This window comes from Bufo bufo, chromosome 3 (genome assembly GCF_905171765.1).
Source record: "Bufo bufo chromosome 3, aBufBuf1.1, whole genome shotgun sequence".
Lineage (NCBI taxonomy): Eukaryota > Metazoa > Chordata > Amphibia > Anura > Bufonidae > Bufo > Bufo bufo.
In genome coordinates, this window is record NC_053391.1 from 247,995,172 (window position 1) to 248,019,709 (window position 24,538).

The 24,538-nt window shown below is 39.7% G+C and overlaps 1 protein-coding gene across 1 annotated transcript in view; it reads left to right on the top strand.

The window, feature by feature from the left end:
* GSTM4 (glutathione S-transferase mu 4) overlaps positions 1-12,477 on the top strand; it is a 77,812-nt gene extending 65,335 nt beyond the window's left edge. Inside the window, exon 10 of the transcript XR_005777523.1 lies at positions 12,457-12,477. The gene's annotated coding sequence lies outside the window, so the exon portion shown is untranslated. The remainder of the gene's footprint in view (positions 1-12,456) is intronic.
* Positions 12,478-24,538: the final 12,061 nt, after the last annotated feature.

A 24,538-nucleotide genomic window follows, 5' to 3' on the forward strand; every position in this document is an offset into this window, starting at 1 on the left:
TTGTTCCCTTTCACCACAATTTTGAGAATGGCAAATTTGGGAATAGTTTTTCAACCCAGAAAAAAAAGTGTGCTTTTACGGTCGCTACAAATAACTTGACCAGCTAAAACAGTACAGATTTGCTTGAATAGAAATGTGAGACCTGTTTTTTTTTGCACTGTGTGACAGGTTAAGGTTTAATCTCAGAATCAGACTTCTATCTGCACGGTAGCGTGTGTCTTAGGTTTTTCTGAATGACACTATCAGTACCTTCAATGTAAGATATCCTTTTTGGGATAGATTTCAAGTAGGCCTCAAATACCAGAAACTAGTTATTTTGAGAATGGCAAATTTGGGAATAGTTTTTCAACCCAGAAAAAAAAGTGTGCTTTTACGGTCGCTACAAATAACTTGACCAGCTAAAACAGTACAGATTTGCTTGAATAGAAATGTGAGACCTGTTTTTTTTTGCACTGTGTGACAGGTTAAGGTTTAATCTCAGAATCAGACTTCTATCTGCACGGTAGCGTGTGTCTTAGGTTTTTCTGAATGACACTATCAGTACCTTCAATGTAAGATATCCTTTTTGGGATAGATTTCAAGTAGGCCTCAAATACCAGAAACTAGTTATTTTGAGAATGGCAAATTTGGGAATAGTTTTTCAACCCAGAAAAAAAAGTGTGCTTTTACGGTCGCTACAAATAACTTGACCAGCTAAAACAGTACAGATTTGCTTGAATAGAAATGTGAGACCTGTTTTTTTTTGCACTGTGTGACAGGTTAAGGTTTAATCTCAGAATCAGACTTTTATCTGCACGGTAGCGTGTGTCTTAGGTTTTTCTGAATGACACTATCAGTACCTTCAATGTAAGATATCCTTTTTGGGATAGATTTCAAGTAGGCCTCAAATACCAGAAACTAGTTATTTTGAGAATGGCAAATTTGGGAATAGTTTTTCAACCCAGAAAAATAAGTGTGCTTTTACGGTCGCTACAAATAACTTGACCAGCTAAAACAGTACAGATTTGCTTGAATAGAAATGTGAGACCTGTTTTTTTTTGCACTGTGTGACAGGTTAAAGGGGTTATCCAAGTTATATTTATTGATGACCTATCCTCAGGATAGGTCATCAATATCAGATCGGCGGGGGTCCGACACCCGGCACCCCCTCCGATCAGCTGTTTGAAGAGAAGGCATGTGGTGTCAGCGCTGCCTCCTCTTCACTGTTTACCTTCTAGCTGTTGCATCTGCAGTGGTGAGCAGGTGTAATTACACCCAAGCCTTCCTATTGAAATGAATGGGACGGCTTGGGTGTAATTACACCTGCTCACCACTGCAGATGCAACAGCTAGAAGGTAAACAGTGAAGAGGAGGCAGCGCTGACACCACATGCCTTCTCTTCAAACAGCTGATCGGAGGGGGTGCCGGGTGTCGGACCCCCGCCGATCTGATATTGATGACCTATCCTGAGGATAGGTCATCAATAAATATAACTTGGATAACCCCTTTAAGGTTTAATCTCAGAATCAGACTTCTATCTGCACGGTAGCGTGTGTCTTAGGTTTTTCTGAATGACACTATCAGTACCTTCAATGTAAGATATCCTTTTTGGGATAGATTTCAAGTAGGCCTCAAATACCAGAAACTAGTTATTTTGAGAATGGCAAATTTGGGAATAGTTTTTCAACCCAGAAAAAAAAGTGTGCTTTTACGGTCGCTACAAATAACTTGACCAGCTAAAACAGTACAGATTTGCTTGAATAGAAATGTGAGACCTGTTTTTTTTTGCACTGTGTGACAGGTTAAGGTTTAATCTCAGAATCAGACTTCTATCTGCACGGTAGCGTGTGTCTTAGGTTTTTCTGAATGACACTATCAGTACCTTCAATGTAAGATATCCTTTTTGGGATAGATTTCAAGTAGGCCTCAAATACCAGAAACTAGTTATTTTGAGAATGGCAAATTTGGGAATAGTTTTTCAACCCAGAAAAAAAAGTGTGCTTTTACGGTCGCTACAAATAACTTGACCAGCTAAAACAGTACAGATTTGCTTGAATAGAAATGTGAGACCTGTTTTTTTTTGCACTGTGTGACAGGTTAAGGTTTAATCTCAGAATCAGACTTCTATCTGCACGGTAGCGTGTGTCTTAGGTTTTTCTGAATGACACTATCAGTACCTTTAATGTAAGATATCCTTTTTGGGATAGATTTCAAGTAGGCCTCAAATACCAGAAACTAGTTATTTTGAGAATGGCAAACTTGGGAATAGTTTTTCAACCCAGAAAAAAAAGTGTGCTTTTACGGTCGCTACAAATAACTTGACCAGCTAAAACAGTACAGATTTGCTTGAATAGAAATGTGAGACCTGTTTTTTTTTGGCACTGTGTGACAGGTTAAGGTTTAATCTCAGAATCAGACTTCTATCTGCACGGTAGCGTGTGTCTTAGGTTTTTCTGAATGACACTATCAGTACCTTCAATGTAAGATATCCTTTTTGGGATAGATTTCAAGTAGGCCTCAAATACCAGAAACTAGTTATTTTGAGAATGGCAAATTTGGGAATAGTTTTTCAACCCAGAAAAAAAAGTGTGCTTTTACGGTCGCTACAAATAACTTGACCAGCTAAAACAGTACAGATTTGCTTGAATAGAAATGTGAGACCTGTTTTTTTTTGCACTGTGTGACAGGTTAAGGTTTAATCTCAGAATCAGACTTCTATCTGCACGGTAGCGTGTGTCTTAGGTTTTTCTGAATGACACTATCAGTACCTTCAATGTAAGATATCCTTTTTTGGGATAGATTTCAAGTAGGCCTCAAATACCAGAAACTAGTTATTTTGAGAATGGCAAATTTGGGAATAGTTTTTCAAACCAGAAAAAAAAATGTGCTTTTACGGTCACTACAAATAACTTGACCAGCTAAAACAGTACAGATTTGCTTGAATAGAAATGTGAGACCTGTTTTTTTTTGCACTGTGTGACAGGTTAAAGGGGTTATCCAAGTTATATTTATTAATGACCTATCCTCAGGATAGGTCATCAATATCAGATCGGCGGGGGTCCGACACCCGGCACCCCCTCCGATCAGCTGTTTGAAGAGAAGGCATGTGGTGTCAGCGCTGCCTCCTCTTCACTGTTTACCTTCTAGCCGTTGCATCTGCAGTGGTGAGCAGGTGTAATTACACCCAAGCCTTCCTATTGAAATGAATGGGACGGCTTGGGTGTAATTACACCTGCTCACCACTGCAGATGCAACGGCTAGAAGGTAAACAGTGAAGAGGAGGCAGCGCTGACACCACATGCCTTCTCTTCAAACAGCTGATCGGAGGGGGTGCCGGGTGTCGGACCCCCGCCGATCTGATATTGATGACCTATCCTGAGGATAGGTCATCAATAAATATAACTTGGATAACCCCTTTAAGGTTTAATCTCAGAATCAGACTTCTATCTGCACGGTAGCGTGTGTCTTAGGTTTTTCTGAATGACACTATCAGTACCTTCAATGTAAGATATCCTTTTTGGGATAGATTTCAAGTAGGCCTCAAATACCAGAAACTAGTTATTTTGAGAATGGCAAATTTGGGAATAGTTTTTCAACCCAGAAAAAAAAGTGTGCTTTTACGGTCGCTACAAATAACTTGACCAGCTAAAACAGTACAGATTTGCTTGAATAGAAATGTGAGACCTGTTTTTTTTTGCACTGTGTGACAGGTTAAGGTTTAATCTCAGAATCAGACTTCTATCTGCACGGTAGCGTGTGTCTTAGGTTTTTCTGAATGACACTATCAGTACCTTCAATGTAAGATATCCTTTTTGGGATAGATTTCAAGTAGGCCTCAAATACCAGAAACTAGTTATTTTGACAATGGCACATTTGGGAATAGTTTTTCAACCCAGAAAAAAAAGTGTGCTTTTACGGTCGCTACAAATAACTTGACCAGCTAAAACAGTACAGATTTGCTTGAATAGAAATGTGAGACCTGTTTTTTTTTGCACTGTGTGACAGGTTAAGGTTTAATCTCATAATCAGACTTCTATCTGCACGGTAGCGTGTGTCTTAGGTTTTTCTGAATGACACTATCAGTACCTTTAATGTAAGATATCCTTTTTGGGATAGATTTCAAGTAGGCCTCAAATACCAGAAACTAGTTATTTTGAGAATGGCAAACTTGGGAATAGTTTTTCAACCCAGAAAAAAAAGTGTGCTTTTACGGTCGCTACAAATAACTTGACCAGCTAAAACAGTACAGATTTGCTTGAATAGAAATGTGAGACCTGTTTTTTTTGGCACTGTGTGACAGGTTAAGGTTTAATCTCAGAATCAGACTTCTATCTGCACGGTAGCGTGTGTCTTAGGTTTTTCTGAATGACACTATCAGTACCTTCAATGTAAGATATCCTTTTTGGGATAGATTTCAAGTAGGCCTCAAATACCAGAAACTAGTTATTTTGAGAATGGCAAATTTGGGAATAGTTTTTCAACCCAGAAAAAAAAGTGTGCTTTTACGGTCGCTACAAATAACTTGACCAGCTAAAACAGTACAGATTTGCTTGAATAGAAATGTGAGACCTGTTTTTTTTTGCACTGTGTGACAGGTTAAGGTTTAATCTCAGAATCAGACTTCTATCTGCACGGTAGCGTGTGTCTTAGGTTTTTCTGAATGACACTATCAGTACCTTCAATGTAAGATATCCTTTTTTGGGATAGATTTCAAGTAGGCCTCAAATATCAGAAACTAGTTATTTTGAGAATGGCAAATTTGGGAATAGTTTTTCAACCCAGAAAAAAAAAAGGGCTTTTACGGTCGCTACAAATAACTTGACCAACTAAAACAGTACAGATTTGCTTGAATAGAAATGTGAGACCTGTTTTTTTTTTGCACTGTGTGACAGGTTAAGGTTTAATCACAGAATCAGACTTCTATCTGCACGGTAGCGTGTGTCTTAGGTTTTTCTGAATGACACTATCAGTACCTTCAATGTAAGATATCCTTTTTGGGATAGATTTCAAGTAGGCCTCAAATACCAGAAACTAGTTATTTTGAGAATGGCAAATTTGGGAATAGTTTTTCAAACCAGAAAAAAAAATGTGCTTTTACGGTCACTACAAATAACTTGACCAGCTAAAACAGTACAGATTTGCTTGAATAGAAATGTGAGACCTGTTTTTTTTTGCACTGTGTGACAGGTTAAGGTTTAATCTCAGAATCAGACTTCTATCTGCACGGTAGCGTGTGTCTTAGGTTTTTCTGAATGACACTATCAGTACCTTCAATGTAAGATATCCTTTTTGGGATAGATTTCAAGTAGGCCTCATATACCAGAAACTAGTTATTTTGAGAGTGGCAAATTTGGGAATAGTTTTTCAACCCAGAACAAAAAGTGTGCTTTTACGGTCACTACAAATAACTTGACCAGCTAAAACAGTACAGATTTGGTTGAATAGAAATGTCAGGTCTATTTTTTAGGCGCTGGGTGACAGGCTCAACTTGCCCCTGATGTAGTATATGGCCAAAAAATAACCACACTGTTGATGGTTAAATGCACTTGGGTGACACAGGCTCAGCCTGCAACAGATGTAGTATATGGCCAAAAAATAATCAGACTGTTGATGGTTAAATGCACTTCGGTGACACAGGCTCAGCCTGCAGCTGATGTAGTATATGGCCAAAAAATAACCAGACTGTTGATGGTTAAATGCACTTCGGTGACACAGGCTCAGCCTGCAGCTGATGTAGGATATAGCACAAAATAACCACACTATTGATGGTTAAATACACTTGGTGATAGCTTGTGCTGGCGCACCACAAGTCACAAAATGTCCGCCGATCACCCCAGAAAAAAAGTGATCTAAAAACGCTCTGGGCAGCCTCAAAAAAGTGAGCAAGTCAATACTAGCACTTCAATGATCCACAGCTGCAGATCGATCACAGAATGAAGTCTTTTGGAGGAGTTAATCACTGCCCAATCTCGCCCTAACGTCGCAGCTGCAACCTCTCCCTATGCTTCAATCAGCAGCGTGACGTGCAGCGCAACGTGACCCAAGCTTATATAGAGGCTGGGTCACATGCTGCACTGGCCAATCACAGCCATGCCAATAGTAGGCAAGGCTGTGATGGCCTCTTGGGGCAAGTAGTATGACGCTTGTTGATTGGCTGCTTTGCAGCCTTTCAAAAAGCGCCGAACACCGAACCTGAACACGGACTTTTACGAAAATGTTCGGGTTCGGGTCCGTGTCACGGACACCCCAAAATTCGGTACGAACCCGAACTATACAGTTCGGGTTCGCTCATCCCTATATATGATCTGTATGCGGGACAGGATGCTGGGTGACATCATTCTAGAGGGAGAATATGTTTACATTAGCCTTATGTCCATATAGGGAATGGAGTCTGCCCAGCAACAGTGAATATGTGAATCACATCTGTTTCCAATATGTGTGGAAGAATGTCTATAAAGGTGCTGAATTCCGAGAATTAAAGCAGAACGGTTTCAGAAACACGCCTGTGTGTGTATCTTATTGAGACCAGTTCCCCGGGTACCTGTCTGTGACAAACAAAGGAAGAACCAGGGTGCATTAGGAAGCAGATTTATTTCAGCTAGGAGCTCTGTCCGGGATAGAACAATACAGCATCTCGGGTAAGTAAGGAATATTCCTGTCTTTAATGACTGGGGACATTCCGATGCTTTCCGAACAAAAACATGCTGTTGCTTCTATTTTGAATCCACTTCAGACACACTGAAAGGAATAGTACCTATCTTTAGGCAAGATAGACTATAAATAGACTACTGGCCAAGTCTAACAGATAAATTCTTTAGGGAAGAATTTAAAAGAGAAATTCTTTAGGGAAGGATTTCAAAGAGGAATTCTTTTGGGAAGAATTTAAATAGTCTCTGCACCCTGTTTTTTTTTTTTTGTCAGCCAATTTCTATTGCTTCTTATCTGTCGCTTTCTTTATGCTCTCTTGTATTTTATGATGTTATGAAGCATTAAGTAATTTTTATGCTGAAGGTAAGCAGCAAAGGATACTGTGAAAACTGTACTAACTTTATTGTGTGTGTCCTGGATAACTGTAAGACGCCCCACTACTTTGGCGAGGGGAAACCCGCTAACCCAAAACTAGTGAACGCAAGTGACGGTTTGAAGGGATAATACTAACAGTCCGTTGAGAAGGAAGTTGAGCATAGACATAAGTCCTCTCTAACCAGTTGACAGGATTGTCGGAGCCTTTACGGTTCAGTACAGCCAGTCCTGGGGAGAGTTCAGCTCTGCTTCCGTCTCAATTCAGTTATAAGAAATGGGTGTAAAGCAAGGAAAGGTCTCTCCACCCCCTCCGAATGTAGGAGAAACATGTAAGGATTATGTAGCCCAGGTCTGTGGTACTGATTATTATTTAGTTACTCCCTGGGTGGATAATATAGCAGTATAGACAGAGGGGATGAAGAGTATAAATTCGTTCCCTCAGGAAGGGGCTAATGACACCTTCCATATGGATATGGTAAAAGGGTTATCCATATTATGGTCCAGACCCCCAGTGGGACCTGCAGTATATGAAGTTGGGAGGGGAAAGTTGGCTTACTTATGCACCATATTGGTATGATAGACCAAATAAAAAGGTTAAGAAACAGAAGGCAGAGAACCAGGAGGGATATAAAAAGAAACATGAGTTAGAAAAAGAATTGACAAGGGGTTCACCTCAGAAGACCTCTCCTCCCTATTTAGGAAATATCCCACAGATATATCCATTCCTTCCAAAAATATGACTTAGATTAAAGGGGCAGTGCTTTGAGGCCCAGGCATTGTTTCGTTGGCTCAAAGGGAGGAAGGGATGGGAGAAGAAGAGATAACACTCTAGCGTCCTATCACTGTGCACACATCTTCTTCAAGGCATCTGTGGGAAGATGGAATTCAGATGCTGCCCACAGCACAGCTCTCTTCCCCCCTTCCTCTCCTCATAGCGTTGCATAGACAGAGCTCGAGTAACAGAAAAAAGGGGAGGGGGGAGGCTCCTGAGATAAGAAGAAGTTTGTAACAACTTAAGATTAACCAGTTACAGTCCTAGAGATAAAAAAAATATTGAATAAAATTCACACATCTCTAACGCTAGGGATGTCATAGCTCCCATGCGCCTTAGATCACAAAAGTATTTTCCCAAACCTGTACATATACAGATGTATCATCGTTACCGCTCCCTTTTTTCGCAATTCGTTAATACCGAAACGCGATTTTATCTCCTTCAGTGTAGCAATACACAGCAAAGCCACTAGATGGTGGTGTTTAGTTAAGGTATTCAAATACTTCCCGTTTTACCGACTCCCGTCATCCCTCCCCACTCTGCCTAGCACCCTTAATGTTTGTTTTCCCCTAAACTTAGTGTCCCCCCACTGTATGTGTACAGTAAGCACCTACAGTATATCATTATCTACAGTACTTGTGGCTGCGTTAAGCCGTATGGTCTGTCGGGTAGCCGACTTCATCATCCTCCTGTTCCCTATACTCTGTTGGACTCTGTACTGTACTGTACATGTGCTGTATTTAATTAAAAAGTATGGCAATACATGAATAAAAATACAGCCATGTACAAGACATACACATGCATGAATTATCGCTTCTGCGCAGCTTACTGTAATTACCGTCTGGTCGCGTTCACCCTTATGGAAACACCAAGGTGGCGGAGATTACAGTAACCTGCGTGGCATTGAGGACAATATATACGGTAATGTACAGTATACTGTCCCCTTCATCACGCACGCGGCCAAAAAGAAGAAATCGGGTGTCGGGGTGGGGGGGGGAAGTTCACCAGACAGCTACTGTGCACTGTACGGTACAGTACTGTACAGTAGCTCCGGCTCACGATGTTGCGCCTAGGACTAAGTTGAAATCACAATGTGATTCATAGAACTTGAATTAATCGCATTGCGATTTGAACTTTCTCAAATCCGACAGTACATTCTAGCATGGAGCCGTTCCCATGGTGATGGGGACGCTCCATGAGCACAGAAGTCGGCAGAAACACAAGGCAGATGACTATACCCTAGAAGTGCATTATCATAACCCCGCACCCTCAGGAATGATGAACTGTGCTTCAAGTACAAGTGACATTGCGGCTTCAATAGATATATATAGATAGTATATATTTTTGTATTAATATATGCATGTTTGGTTAAAAAAAGGATTATTTATTAACCCATTTTAAATATATAAAAATGATAGACATTTAATTAGTTTAAATAATTAGTGGGAGTAGTATATTAATATATCAATACAGCATGAGCATATTGTTCTATTTTAGCCTGTCAACATTTGGTGTATTTTACACCTTAGGCAGCACTGCTGTATTGATTTATTAATATACTACTCCCACTATGATCCTGCGATGTGTGATGTATAGGAGTTTGCCCAGAATAAAAAAATAAATAAATAAAAATGCTGAAATATAAATTACATGCAAAACTAAAGTCCCAATAAAAGCAAAATGCTCCTTAGAAGCCGCAATGTCACTTGTACTTGAAGCGCTGTTCATCATTCCTTAGGGTGCAGGGTTAAGTTAATGCACTTACCCCTCCTCCTCTGGTGTCAGCGCTAGGTTAGTACCTCATGTGTGTATATATAGCAAATAGTCTCCCGCTTTCTGTTCACCAAATACAGTTAAGGAGGGTCAGTGTCCTCTATAGCTGTGGAACGGTCAGTCTCCTCTGTAGCCTCAGTCTCAGTCTGTCACTGAGCTCTGCAGCGCTTCAGCAGAAACACACACACAAAACATCCTGATATATTGTTAAATACATTTTATTTCCTATGAAAAAGAAAATAAAAATATGCAGAATCTATAAATTATCATGCATCTTACAGTAGCTCTAAAGAATAAAAAAAGAGCAACATCCCTGCTCCCCAAACAAAATTGGACTGCCATTTTCTTTTCTGGCTGGTCCTTATATACGGGGAGGTTTTGTTTCATTGGTTCCATAAGTCACATGGCCTCCCATGCCCAATCACAATTAAAAAATAGGTTTCATTCACAGACTACATCATAATCAGACAATCAGTGAAATGTTCTTACGGTCCTGAGAGCCAATGAGATAAAAGCTCCCAGGCAATTGAGGTTAATTACCTTGTTAACCAATATAAAACTTGTTTAAAAAAAACCCTGTAATCATCAATTTACTTGATTGCCTGGGAACTTTTATCTCATTATGTTAATAAAACCAATTTTTTTCTTGTGAATAAGCAGGGGAGGGCAAAAACATATGTGATTTTATATATATATATATATATATATATATATATATATATACATACAAACACACACACAATATACAGTATCTATCTATATATATAGAAGCCGCAAATTAGAAGTCGGCTACTACTATAGAGAAAAACTAAATCACCTAGCGCTGACACCAGAGGAGGAGGGGTTAAGTGCTTTAACCTAACCCTGCACCCTCAGAAATGAGGAACTCTGCTTCAAGTACAAGTGACACTGGAGCGCAGTTCATCATTCCTGGGGGTGCAGGGTTACGTTAATGCACAGAGGAGTTACAAGTGCAAGCATAAATCATTGATAAAAAAAGCACCCTATCCAGAATTCATAAAAAGAGAAATAAAAAATAAAAATCTATTTACACCTAAGGAATAAAAATACAGATAAATGCAATAATATAGATTGTGTATAAAATATACTTAAAGAATAAAAAATATATACAGATATAAGGAGTGAGTTAGTAGTGCCACCAAGCACTCGCCACCCCCTTAATATATAATATATATATATATATATATATATATATATAAAATTGTTTTTTTAAAAACAAAACTATGCTTTCCTTAATACAAATCTATTGTATTAAAAGTAATACAGTAATAATATATGCTGGCACTTGTAGTTTCACCACAATAGACCATTCCATCATAAAATAAATGCTTAAAATTAATATATACAAAAATCATAAAAATCAATGGTCTAATAGGTCCCATACATGATTTGCATAGATCTGTCACAATTAGAAGTTCATAGCCACAGTAACATCAAGGTTGAGAGTGGGGGGTAGGGTGTAAAGTTACACCATATACTGTTGGGCCTCTTTCACACGGGCGTTGCGGGAAAAGGTGCAGGTGCGTTGCGGTAACATGCGCAATTTTTCCGCGCGAGTGCAAAACATTGTAATGCGTTTTGCACTCGCGTGAGAATAATCGGTATGTTTGGTACCCAAACCCGAAATTCTTCACAAAAGTTCGGGTTTGGGTTAGGTGTTCTGTAGATTGTATTATTTTCCCTTATAACATGGTTATAAGGGAAAATAATAGCATTCTTAATACAGAATGCTAAGTAAAATAGCGCTGGAGGGGTTAAAAAATAATAATAATAATTTAACTCACCTTAATCCACTTGATCGCGCAGCCGGCATCTCTTCTGTCTTCTTTCTTTGCTGTGTGCAGGAAAAGGACCTGTGGTGAAGTCACTCCGGTCATCACATGATCCATCACCATGGTAAAAGATCATGTGACGGACCATGTGATGACCGGAGTGACGTCACCACAGGTCCTTTTCCTGCACACAGCAAAAAAGGAGACAGAAGAGAAGCTGGGCTGCGCGAGTAAGTGGTTTAAGGTGAGTTTAATTATTTTTTATTTTTTTTAACCCCTCCAGCTCTATTTTACTATGCATTCTGTATTCAGAATGCTATTATTTTCCCTTATAACCATGTTATAAGGGAAAATAATAATGATCGGGTCTCCATCCCGATCGTCTCCTAGCAACCGTGTGTGAAAATCGCACCGCATCCGCACTTGCTTGCGGATGCTTGCGATTTTCACGCAACCCCATTCATTTCTATGGGGCCTGCGTTACGTGCAGCTGTTGATATAGAGCTCTGTGGGATATGCTAAACAGAGCAAGTCTCTTGTATCAAAGGTGCTCTTTTTCAATCTATCCCAATTGAAATAGTGTGAAACAATGTATATATATTATGTTATTCCAGCGTAGTACTCACTGTTAGGAGTGAATGGAAGGGGGTGGCGAGTGCTTGGTGGCACTACTAACTCACTCCTTATATCTGTATATATTTTTTATTCTTTAAGTATATTTTATACACAATCTATATTATTGCATTCATCTGTATTTTTGTTCTTTAGGTGTATATAGATTTTTTTTTATTTATCTTTTTATGTATTCTGGATAGGGTACTTTTTTTTAATCAATGATTTATGCTTGCACTTGTAACTCCTCTGTGCATTAACGTAACCCTGCACCCCCAGGAATGATGAACTGCGCTCCAGTGTCACTTGTACTTGAAGCAGAGTTCCTCATTTCTGAGGGTGCAGGGTTAGGTTAAAGCACTTAACCCCTCCTCCTCTGGTGTCAGCGCTAGGTGATTTAGTACCTCATGGAGTTCGCTATAGTAGTAGCCAAGTTCTAAATTGCAGCTTCTATATATAGATACTGTATATTGTGTGTGTATATATGTGTATATATATATATATATATATATATATATTCACATATGTTTTTGCCCTGCCCATTCACAATAAAAAAAAATAGGTTTTATTAACAGAATGAGATAAAAGTTCATATGCTAATAGAGCCCTTCATTATCACATGTTTGGCTATTTGTGAACAAGTGAGGGCGTCTCTTTAACAGTATATGGTGTAACTTTACACCCTACCCCCCACTCTCAACCTTGATGTTGCTGTGGCTATGAACTTCTAATTGTGACAGATCTATGTAAATCATGTATTGGACCAATCCAGTATACAGTATAATGTTCCCTTTTGATTTTTATGATTTTTGCATATATTAATTTTAAGCATTTATTTTATGATGGAGTGGTCTATTGTGCTTGAACTACAAGTGCCAGCATATATTATTAATAGAAGTGCCGCCTATCCAGAGCTAATATATATATATATATACATACAAACACACACACAATATACAGTATCTATCTATATATATAGAAGCCGCAAATTAGAAGTCGGCTACTACTATAGAGAAAAACTAAATCACCTAGCGCTGACACCAGAGGAGGAGGGGTTAAGTGCTTTAACCTAACCCTGCACCCTCAGAAATTAGGAACTCTGCTTCAAGTACAAGTGACACTGGAGCGCAGTTCATCATTCCTGAGGGTGCAGGGTTACGTTAATGCACAGAGGAGTTACAAGTGCAAGCATAAATCATTGATAAAAAAAGCACCCTATCCAGAATTCATAAAAAGAGAAATAAAAAATAAAAATCTATTTACACCTAAGGAATAAAAATACAGATGAATGCAATAATATAGATTGTGTATAAAATATACTTAAAGAATAAAAAATATATACAGATATAAGGAGTGAGTTAGTAGTGCCACCAAGCACTCGCCACCCCCTTAATATATATATATATATATATATATATATATATATATATATAAAATTGTTTTTTTTAAAACAAAACTATGCTTTCCTTAATACAAATCTATTGTATTAAAAGTAATACAGTAATAATATATGCTGGCACTTGTAGTTTCACCACAATAGACCATTCCATCATAAAATAAATGCTTAAAATTAATATATAAAAAAATCATAAAAATCAATGGTCTAATAGGTCCCATACATGATTTGCATAGATCTGTCACAATTAGAAGTTCATAGCCACAGTAACATCAAGGTTGAGAGTGGGGGGTAGGGTGTAAAGTTACACCATATACTGTTGGGCCTCTTTCACACGGGCGTTGCGGGAAAAGGTGCAGGTGCGTTGCGGTAACATGCGCAATTTTTCCGCGCGAGTGCAAAACATTGTAATGCGTTTTGCACTCGCGTGAGAATAATCGGTATGTTTGGTACCCAAACCCGAAATTCTTCACAAAAGTTCGGGTTTGGGTTAGGTGTTCTGTAGATTGTATTATTTTCCCTTATAACATGGTTATAAGGGAAAATAATAGCATTCTTAATACAGAATGCTAAGTAAAATAGCGCTGGAGGGGTTAAAAAATAATAATAATAATTTAACTCACCTTAATCCACTTGATCGCGCAGCCGGCATCTCTTCTGTCTTCTTTCTTTGCTGTGTGCAGGAAAAGGACCTGTGGTGACGTCACTCCGGTCATCACATGATCCATCACCATGGTAAAAGATCATGTGACGGACCATGTGATGACCGGAGTGACGTCACCACAGGTCCTTTTCCTGCACACAGCAAAAAAGGAGACAGAAGAGAAGCTGGGCTGCGCGAGTAAGTGGTTTAAGGTGAGTTTAATTATTTTTTATTTTTTTTAACCCCTCCAGCTCTATTTTACTATGCATTCTGTATTCAGAATGCTATTATTTTCCCTTATAACCATGTTATAAGGGAAAATAATAATGATCGGGTCTCCATCCCGATCGTCTCCTAGCAACCGTGTGTGAAAATCGCACCGCATCCGCACTTGCTTGCGGATGCTTGCGATTTTCACGCAACCCCATTCATTTCTATGGGGCCTGCATTACGTGCAGCTGTTGATATAGAGCTCTGTGGGATATGCTAAACAGAGCAAGTCTCTTGTATCAAAGGTGCTCTTTTTCAATCTATCCCAATTGAAATAGTGTGAAACAATGTATATATATTATGTTATTCCAGCGTAGTACTCACTGTTAGGAGTGAATGGAAGGGGGTGGCGAGTGCTTGGTGGCACTACTAACTCACTCCTTATATCTGTATATATTTTTTATTCTTTAAGTATATTTTATACACAATCTATATTATTGCATTCATCTGTATTTTTGTTCTTTAGGTGTATATAGATTTTTTTTATTTATCTTTTTATGTATTCTGGATAGGGTACTTTTTTTTAATCAATGATTTATGCTTGCACTTGTAACTCCTCTGTGCATTAACGTAACCCTGCACCCCCAGGAATGATGAACTGCGCTCCAGTGTCACTTGTACTTGAAGCAGAGTTCCTCATTTCTGAGGGTGCAGGGTTAGGTTAAAGCACTTAACCCCTCCTCCTCTGGTGTCAGCGCTAGGTGATTTAGTACCTCATGGAGTTCGCTATAGTAGTAGCCAAGTTCTAAATTGCAGCTTCTATATATAGATACTGTATATTGTGTGTGTATATATGTGTATATATATATATATATATATATATATATATTCACATATGTTTTTGCCCTGCCCATTCACAATAAAAAAAAATAGGTTTTATTAACAGAATGAGATAAAAGTTCATATGCTAATAGAGCCCTTCATTATCACATGTTTGGCTATTTGTGAACAAGTGAGGGCGTCTCTTTAACAGTATATGGTGTAACTTTACACCCTACCCCCCACTCTCAACCTTGATGTTGCTGTGGCTATGAACTTCTAATTGTGACAGATCTATGTAAATCATGTATTGGACCAATCCAGTATACAGTATAATGTTCCCTTTTGATTTTTATGATTTTTGCATATATTAATTTTAAGCATTTATTTTATGATGGAGTGGTCTATTGTGCTTGAACTACAAGTGCCAGCATATATTATTAATAGAAGTGCCGCCTATCCAGAGCTAATATATATATATATATATATATATATACACAGTACAGACCAAAAGTTTGGACACACCTTCTCATTCAAAGAGTTTTCTTTATTTTCATGACTATGAAGGCTTCAAAACTATGAATTAACACATGTGGAATTATATACATAACAAACAAGTGTGAAACAACTGAAAATATGTCATATTCTAGGTTCTTCAAAGTAGCCACCTTTTGCTTTGATTACTGCTTTGCACACTCTTGGCATTCTCTTGATGAGCTTCAAGAGGTAGACCCCTGGGGGACTACCGCTTGAAGCTCATTAAGAGAATGCCAAGAGTGTGCAAAGCAGTAATCAAAGCAAAAGGTGGCTACTTTGAAGAACCTAGAATATGACATATTTTCAGTTGTTTCACACTTGTTTGTTATGTATATAATTCCACATGTGTTAATTCATAGTTTTGATGCCTTCAGTGTGAATCTACAATTTTCATATTTATGAAAATAAAGGAAACTCTTTGAATGAGAAGGTGTGTCCAAACTTTTGGTCTGTACTGTATATATATATATATATATATATATATACACACACTGCTCAAAAAAATAAAGGGAACACTTAAACAACACAATGTAACTCCAAGTCAATCACACTTCTGTGAAATCAAACTGTCCACTTAGGAAACAACACTGAGTGACAATCAATTTCACATGCTGTTGTGCAAATGGGATAGTTCCTGTGTCTGTCAGCGTAGTGTCCAGAGCATGGAGGCGCTACCAGGAGACAGGCCAGTACATCAGGAGACGTAGAGGAGGCCGTAGGAGGGCAACAACCCAGCAGCAGGACCGCTACCTCCGCCTTTGTGCAAGGAGGAACAGGAGGAGCACTGCCAGAGCCCTGCAAAATGACCTTCAGCAGGCCACAAATGTGCATGTGTCTGCTCAAACGGTCAGAAACAGACTCCATGAGGGTGATATGAGGTCCCGATGTCCACAGGTGGGGATTGTGCTTACAGAGAACACCAAGATTGGCAAATTCGCCACTGGCGCCCTGTGCTCTTCACAGATGTAAGCAGGTTCACACTGAGCACATGTGACAGAGTCTTGAGACGCCGTGGAGAACGTTCTGCTGCCTGCAACATCCTCCAGCATGACCGGTTTGGCATTGGGTCAGTAATGGTGTGGGGTGGCATTTCTTTGGAGGGCCGCACAGCCCTCCATGTGCTCGCCAGAGGTATCCGGACTGCCATTAGGTACCGAGATGAGATCCTCAGACCCCTTGTGAGACCATATGCTAGTGCGGTTGGCCCTGGGTTCCTCCTAATGCAAGACAATGCTAGACCTCATGTGGCTGGAGTGTGTCAGCAGTTCCTGCAATACGAAGGCATTGATGCTATGGACTGGCCCGCCCGTTCCCCAGACCTGAATCCAATTGAGCACATCTGGGACATCATGTCTCGCTCTATCCACCAACGTCACGTTGCAGCACAGACTGTCCAGGAGTTGGCAGATGCTTTAGTCCAGGTCTGGGAGGAGATCCCTCAGGAGACCGTCCGCCACCTCATCAGGAGCATGCATTCCGGGGTAGGGCTAATATCTTTATATTATATAGATTCTAGTGTATTATACTGTGCCCTGTATTTCCCAGTAGAAAATGATCCTTGGGAAACACAGTCCTCATCCGTCAGTACACCATACAGTTCCATGGTAGAAAAAAAATACGTTAACGTACGCATTTTTTAATAGACTCTGCAGGATACAAAAACATGGAGTGCTGCACATTTGTATACATCAAACCGATAGGAAATAAATTTTTTCTAGGCTCCAGCAGGGCACATTTTTGAGAGTTTCCCTTTAAGACGCATAAAAATGGCCCCTGATTAAAATACGTATGTTTTGTGGGAATTTTTGCCAATGATCCCCCTCTGGTATATCACTGTCCATGTTGTGGGACTATTTGTGTACTTCTAGTAAGTGTTTGCTGGCTGCAAATATGAGCTGAAGGTTTTTCAGGTTCGCCTGCCATTAAAGTGTATGGGGCCCGCCGCGAACCGTCCCAACCGATGTTCGTCCATCACTATATGTGGGCTTCGTCAAATAATAAAAAGCATTCCTTTCTTCATAGATGGGAAACATGGCTTCAGAGCAACTTTTGCAATATTTCTGCTGACTCTTTTATGAGATATTAGACCCTTTTATCTAGCCTTTTATTCACAATGGTTTTCTGTATTTGCATCGCCTTGGGTTACTTTGAATACCACCCTCCCCCTCCTAACTTACCCTTCTCTGTAACATACGATTCAATTGTTACAATTGTTACATCTCCATTTAATTCTATGTATTGTGACTGTTATATATTTCATTATCCCTGATTATGCCTATTATAATGCTTAATAAAAATTAATGTTCATAAAAAGAAACCTAAAACATAAAAATGAAAAAAAAACAAAAAACTCTGGGGCCGAAAGGGTGAAAACATATGTACTGTGCAATAGTAATGGGTAGTTCATGGACTATTAATTGAAAATAAACTGTTCTTCAAAGTTAATTAACTCATTGGGCATCATTTACAAAATTACGCTGGTCTTTTACTCCCCTTTTGTGCCGGCTTTGCTGGTGAAAGATGAGCCTAATCAATGATGAGATGTGTGCCTTATCATCAATTAGGTGCACCTTTAGCAGTCCATGTGCCTGGCAGAAAAACTAGACCAGCCCCTGGCTGGAGTAGTTTTTGCTAACATTTACTCCTGTTTCGAGACATAAATGTTAGTAAATTTGTCGGGTCCCAGCAGTTTTCACGTCCTCATCAAATCCTAGGCACTTCTACAGTATGTGGAGAACGTGAAGCAAAAGTGCTGATGTGACAAAATATTGTCGCATGGCCGCTCAAAAAGGGTCACAAAAAGCATGCTAAAAACTGACGGAAAAATGTTTGTAAATGACACCCCTTTTAGTTCACATTCATGACAAAGAATAGTTTGTTAGGAACTAAACCGAGTGGGAGGGTTATATAGTGATGATACAGAAGCTACAGCAGGATCACTCACTGCCACACTACCATATACTTTTCAGTTTCTACTGCTAGAATAGTAGAAAAACACAACAATACAGCCCAGCAAATACAAATCAAATTTTTTTAAAAAAATCTGAAATCACACTGCTAAGGCACAGCCCATGTGTAGGTGTGTGAGAAAGAGTGGGGCACATTTATAAAGACCAACTTAATGTTGTCACATGGCCGGTCAGAAAGGGGACATGCAAACTAATTTTACTGCATTGATTCCAATGAGGTCCGGTGGTGATCCAGACAATTTCCAGCAAAAATGCCAGGGTTTTGGCCAGAAGAAAACCATTGCATGCAGTGGTTTATGTCTGTATGAAACACAGCATTTTTGCTAGAAATCGGCCTAAATACTGTCGGGACACCATTGTAGTCAATGGGCATCCAGCAGTGAAGTAGAGGATCTGGCAAAGCCGAATCTGTGAGATCCGGCAGGCTGCTCTGTGCCGGGAGACCCTGCTGGAGCCACAAACTCGAGAGGCCTTATTCATCCAGGTCACAAGTCACGGAATCCATTCCCTATCAGCCTCCTCAGAATACAGTGCTGAGAGCTGCAGGGCAGGCTATAAGCTATACTGTAGTGCTGTTTACTCTACACACATCATCTGCATGTTCTTATTACAGGCTATAAGATATACATTCCAGGGGTTTTCTATGTGTTTGGTTGTGTTCTACTTTCCCATTTTGCACACTATGATATAGCAGTAAAATATAAGAGCAATGGTAAGAATGATAGATATTGTCATCTTTGTTATCAGTCATTGCCCTTTTGAAACATTAATTGTGATCAAACATAATAATAAATATATCTGATCAGGTTAACAAAACTATAATTTTTTTTCAAGGAGATAGTAAATTATTTGCATAAAACACTAGATCTGTTTCTATTCACTTCTCAGCAGCATCAGATCCAGAGAAATAATGAACTAATCTCTCAGATGAAATAAATCAGAATGAACAAATCTGCAAAAGAAACTAGATTTCCCATCACTACTGCCCCCAGTATGACGTCACGAGGCTAGTAAGGCGGTAAACTTATGCTGGCCTGGGCTCGAGCAGCATTTTTGTGAGGAGAATATAACATTTGTTGCTTACCATGAGGTATATGGGAGGGGTTCTGACTTTTTAGTGGCAATAAATGGGTGTTTCCAGTGGGTTCGGTGTGGCTTATATGCCCCAATTTTACCAACTGAAACGTTGGTAAGTATTGGGTCATTTACAGTATTAAGACATTCCTTTTTTGGCAGTCTTTTTTGTACCTTTTAAGTCAGTGTTGCTGCCAGAAGTTGTGCCTAATTTATGACATTTGTGAGTCTAGTCATAAATTAGGCAGCAAAAAAAAAAAAAAGGGGGCTTAATCACCACACCCCAATGCGCAGGTGCAGTTGCCATGACTGAAAGCACAAAAGCAAAAACAAACACAATGCAACAGCATTCTGCAAACACAAATAGTCAAGTAAATACGATAGTGCCATACTCGCTATAGAAAATATACTAATACTAATGCTACGTTATAAATGTGAGATTCTTGGCAAATACATTTTGTACATTCCTAAACAGATCGCCTTGTTGTTGGCGAACAGGCACAAATAATTTTGTACAAAATGTACAAGAATCTCACATTTATAATGTAGCATTAGCATTAGTACATTTTCTATTGTAAGTATGGCACTATTGTATTTACTTTATTATTTGTGTTTGCAGAGTGCTGTTGCATTGTGTTTGTTTTTGCTTTCTTGATAAATTAGGCGCATCTTTGGTAATCCTTGCACCTGCCGGAAAATCCCCTGGCTGCCGTAGCTTTTTGGCAAGGACTTTTTGCTGGTGTAAAATTAGTTAATTTGCCAGGGCTAGAGTCCCGGCCTTTGTCATTCCCTTGACACTCATATATGTCCAACATTGTGTAAAAAAACCACTCATGCCACAAATATTGGCAAACAGCATTTATAAAGTAAAAAAAATGGGTTGAGCAACAATTTTATTTCAAAAAGATGTGTAAAACGGTTTGTAAATTAACCTCATTATCACTTGTGTGCCATTTTAAACCCCTGTTTTCAGGACACATGTGACATGCCCTACATTCTTTGTAACCAGTGTCATCCATAAATCTAGAGCAGAGAAGATAATATGGCCCTCATGGGGGTTAGGCTTTTTCCCATTATCTGTAGGAGATCCCTGTTATAGTAAAGAATTCAATGTGCCTGTGTAAGGGTCCTTTAACACTCGGGAACATGGATTCCTCTTTATGACATTTATTCCGGGGCTGTACAGGTGCCATTCTGCCTTATCTGCATGAGGCATTATACTCTCTGCACAATTCTCGTGTCCATCTTGTCTAAGTTTAAAGAGACTCTGGAGGGTTGTTTCTCTTTAGGTTTCCTTTTTGTTTTAATGAAACAATTAAAGTTAAGTTTTATTAATTCTTAATCATTTTTAATACTAGCAGAATCACCTGGCTTTACACAGGTCTATTTTGTTTCTTGTTAAAAGATATTCACAGTAATCTCCATACCAGTGTCATACACATTGCTCCCATAACAGTGACATCTACAGCATTCCCATACCAGTGACATCTACAGTGTTCTCATAACAGTGACATCCACAGCGCTCCCATAACAGTGTCATCCACAGCATTCCCCTACCAGTGTCATCCACAGTGGTCCTATTACAGTGACATTGACATAACAGGGCCATTCACAGTGATATACACAGCGCTCCCATAACAGTGTCATCCACAGCGTCCCCATACCAGTGTCATCCACAGTGCTCCTATAACAGTGACATCGACAGTGCCCCATAACAGAGCCATCCACAGTGACATCCACAGCGTCCCCATAACAGTGACATCCCCTTTAACTTCATGAAGATATTTAGTGATGTCTATACCTAGCCACATTTATGCAGTATGAGGTAACTGTACATGCTTACTGACTTTTTAGGTGGGGCCAGGAGAGTAGAAAACATAGTTTTGGAACAGAGAGCTCGGCTCCATTGAAGATAGCATCAGGGTAAGATGCCTTGCTACCATCACCTCTTTTTATATCATATGGGCATTGGCTAAGTGCCATGTTGGGCACTTGTCTATGGAGCTTGTCCATTTGTTGACGGCTCTCCGTTACTTACTGTTTTTGTATATCTTTGTATATATATTTTATCATAGTTTAGTGAACTCTTTATGCACCTATATCGTGTTAAGTCTATTTTTTCCTGAACTTCTGATCCCATCATAATACAAACAGTAAAAAAATAAATGTAAAAAAAAATAAGAAAATAAAAATCATCCCCCTTTTCACAAAATAAAAATACATAAACAATAACAAAATAAACATCATGGGCATCGCTGTGCGCGAAAACGCTGCCTGCATCCTTTTTTAGTCACTTCACCTCCGACAAAAAAATTGAATAAAAGTGATCAAAAAGTCATACACACTCCAAAATGGTATCACTGAAAAGTACAGTCGTGGCCAAAAGTTTTGAGAATTAGATAAATATTGGAAAAGTTTCTGCTTAAGTTTTTATAATAGCAATTTGCATATACTCCAGAATGTTATGAAGAGTGATCAGATGAATTGCATAGTCCTTCTTTGCCATGAAAATTAATTTAATCCCAAAAAAACCTTTCCACTGCATTTCATTGCTGTCATTAAAGGACCTGCTGAGATCATTTCAGTAATCGTCTTGTTAACTCAGGTGAGAATGTTGACGAGCACAAGGCTGGAGATCGTTATGTCAGGCTGATTGGGTTAAAATGGCAGACTTGACATGTTAAAAGGAGGGTGATGCTTGAAATCATTGTTCTTCCATTGTTAACCATGGTGACCTGCAAAGAAACGCGTGCAGCCATCATTGCGTTGCATAAAAATGGCTTCACAGGCAAGGATATTTGTCACCACCAGACATCTGAGAAGCTCTGACAGACGTCCTTCAGAACCTCCTCCTTGAGGTTCCTTTTGTTTTGCTTTCATTTTCTCATCTCGTTAGCCTCTCTCAGCTGTCATGTAGTTGCACTGATTGCATCCCTTTAAATCCCTTCCCATACTGCTTCACTTTGCGGTTTATACAACTTCCTGGAGTGTATGCATGCTGGATGCTTCTACTGAGTCTTCTACAGATAAGTTTTGTTCATTAATTAGTATTTTCCTGTTTGCTGGATCTCAGGTGACCCTGACTCCCTCCGTATCAAGTATAGGGAGCCGGTGGTCGTGTCCCCTCACTATTATAGGGTGTTCAGGTGTTATACAGTCGAGGTACGAGGATATGCGATCTTCTACCATTGAGAATTTTGCATAGGCTGAGCAGTTAGGGAGAGAGTCAGGTCTGTTGCAGGGCTCCCCCTTTTGTTCCTTAGTTTTGGATCCAGTCAGTCGGATCTTCCTTTTGTGTCTTCTTGTTTGCTGTACACCTTCCGTGACAATATTGTGGCTACTAAGATTGCACCTCAATCAACAATTTATAGGATCATCAAGAACTTCAAGGAAAGAGGTTCAATTCTTGTTAAGAAAGCTTAAGGGCGTCCAAGAAAGTCCAGCAAGCGCCAGGATCGTCTCCTAAAGAGGATTCAGCTGCGGGATCGGAGTGCCACCAGTGCAGAGCTTGCTCAGGAATGGCAGCAGGCAGGTGTGAGCGCATCTGCACGCACAGTGAGGTGAAGATTTTTGGAAGATGGCCTGGTGTCAAGAAGGCCAGCAAAGAAGCCACTTCTCTCCAAAAAAAACATCAGGGACAGATTGATCTTCTGCAGAAAGTATGGTGAATGGACTGCTGAGGACTGGGGCAAAGTCATATTCTCCGATGAATTCTCTTTCCGTCTGTTTGGGGCATCTGGAAAAAGGCTTGTCCGGAGAAGAAAAGGTGAGCGCTACCATCAGTCCTGTGTCATGCCAACAGTAAAGCATCCTGAGACCATTCATGTGTGGGGTTGCTTCTCATCCAAGGGAGTGGGCTCACTCACAATTTTGCCCAAGAACACAGCCATGAATAAAGAATGGTACCAAAACACCCTCCAACAGCAACTTCTTCCAACAATCCAACAACAGTTTGGTGAAGAACAATGCATTTTCCAGCACGATGGAGCACCGTGCCATAAGGCAAAAGTGATAACTAAGTGGCTCGGGGACCAAAACGTTGACATTTTGGGTCCATGGCCTGGAAACTCCCCAGATCTTAATCCCATTGAGAACTTGTGGTCAATCCTCTAGAGGTGGGTGGACAAACAAAAACCCACTAATTCTGACAAACTCCAAGAAGTGATTATGAAAGAATGGGTTGCTATCAGTCAGGAATTGGCCCAGAAGTTGATTGAGAGCATGCCCAGTCGAATTGCAGAGGTCCTGAAAAAGAAGGACCAACACTGCAAATACTGACTCTTTGCATAAATGTCATGTAATTGTCGATAAAAGCCTTTGAAACGTATGAAGTGCGTGTAATTATATTTCACTACATCACAGAAACAACTGAAACAAAGATCTAAAAGCAGTTTAGCAGCAAACTTTGTGAAAACTAATATTTGTGTCATTCTCAAAACTTTGGCCACGACTGTACAGGCTGCACTGCAAAAAATAAGCCCTTGCACAGCTCTGTAAACATAACTACAAAAAAGTTATAGGGGTCAGAATTCGGCGATAAAATATATATATATATTTTTTTTAAAGGGACACTGACAGGGCCAAAAAGCATAATAAGGTATATATATGACCGTACAGGTCTTATAAAGTGTATAAGAATCATGTAAGTATCTCCCCTGTCCACCTTATAACTACAGTAATGTGAAGTTTTATAACCTGCTGATATCGGGTTCAATCTGCCCAAGGGGCGGTGCTTTACCTCAGCTTGCGCCCAGCCAGCCTCGCCGCAACTGCCATTTGAAGCGCATCAATATTCACTTCGCTGGGCGGCGCTGGGCGGCTACTAGTGTCCCCGGCTATCTTCAGCGCATGCGCCCGGCACCCTCACTGGCCGGGATCACATCGCGCCTGCGCACAGTCTCATTCTCAGAGGCAGCCTCTGAGGTGAAGCACCGCCCC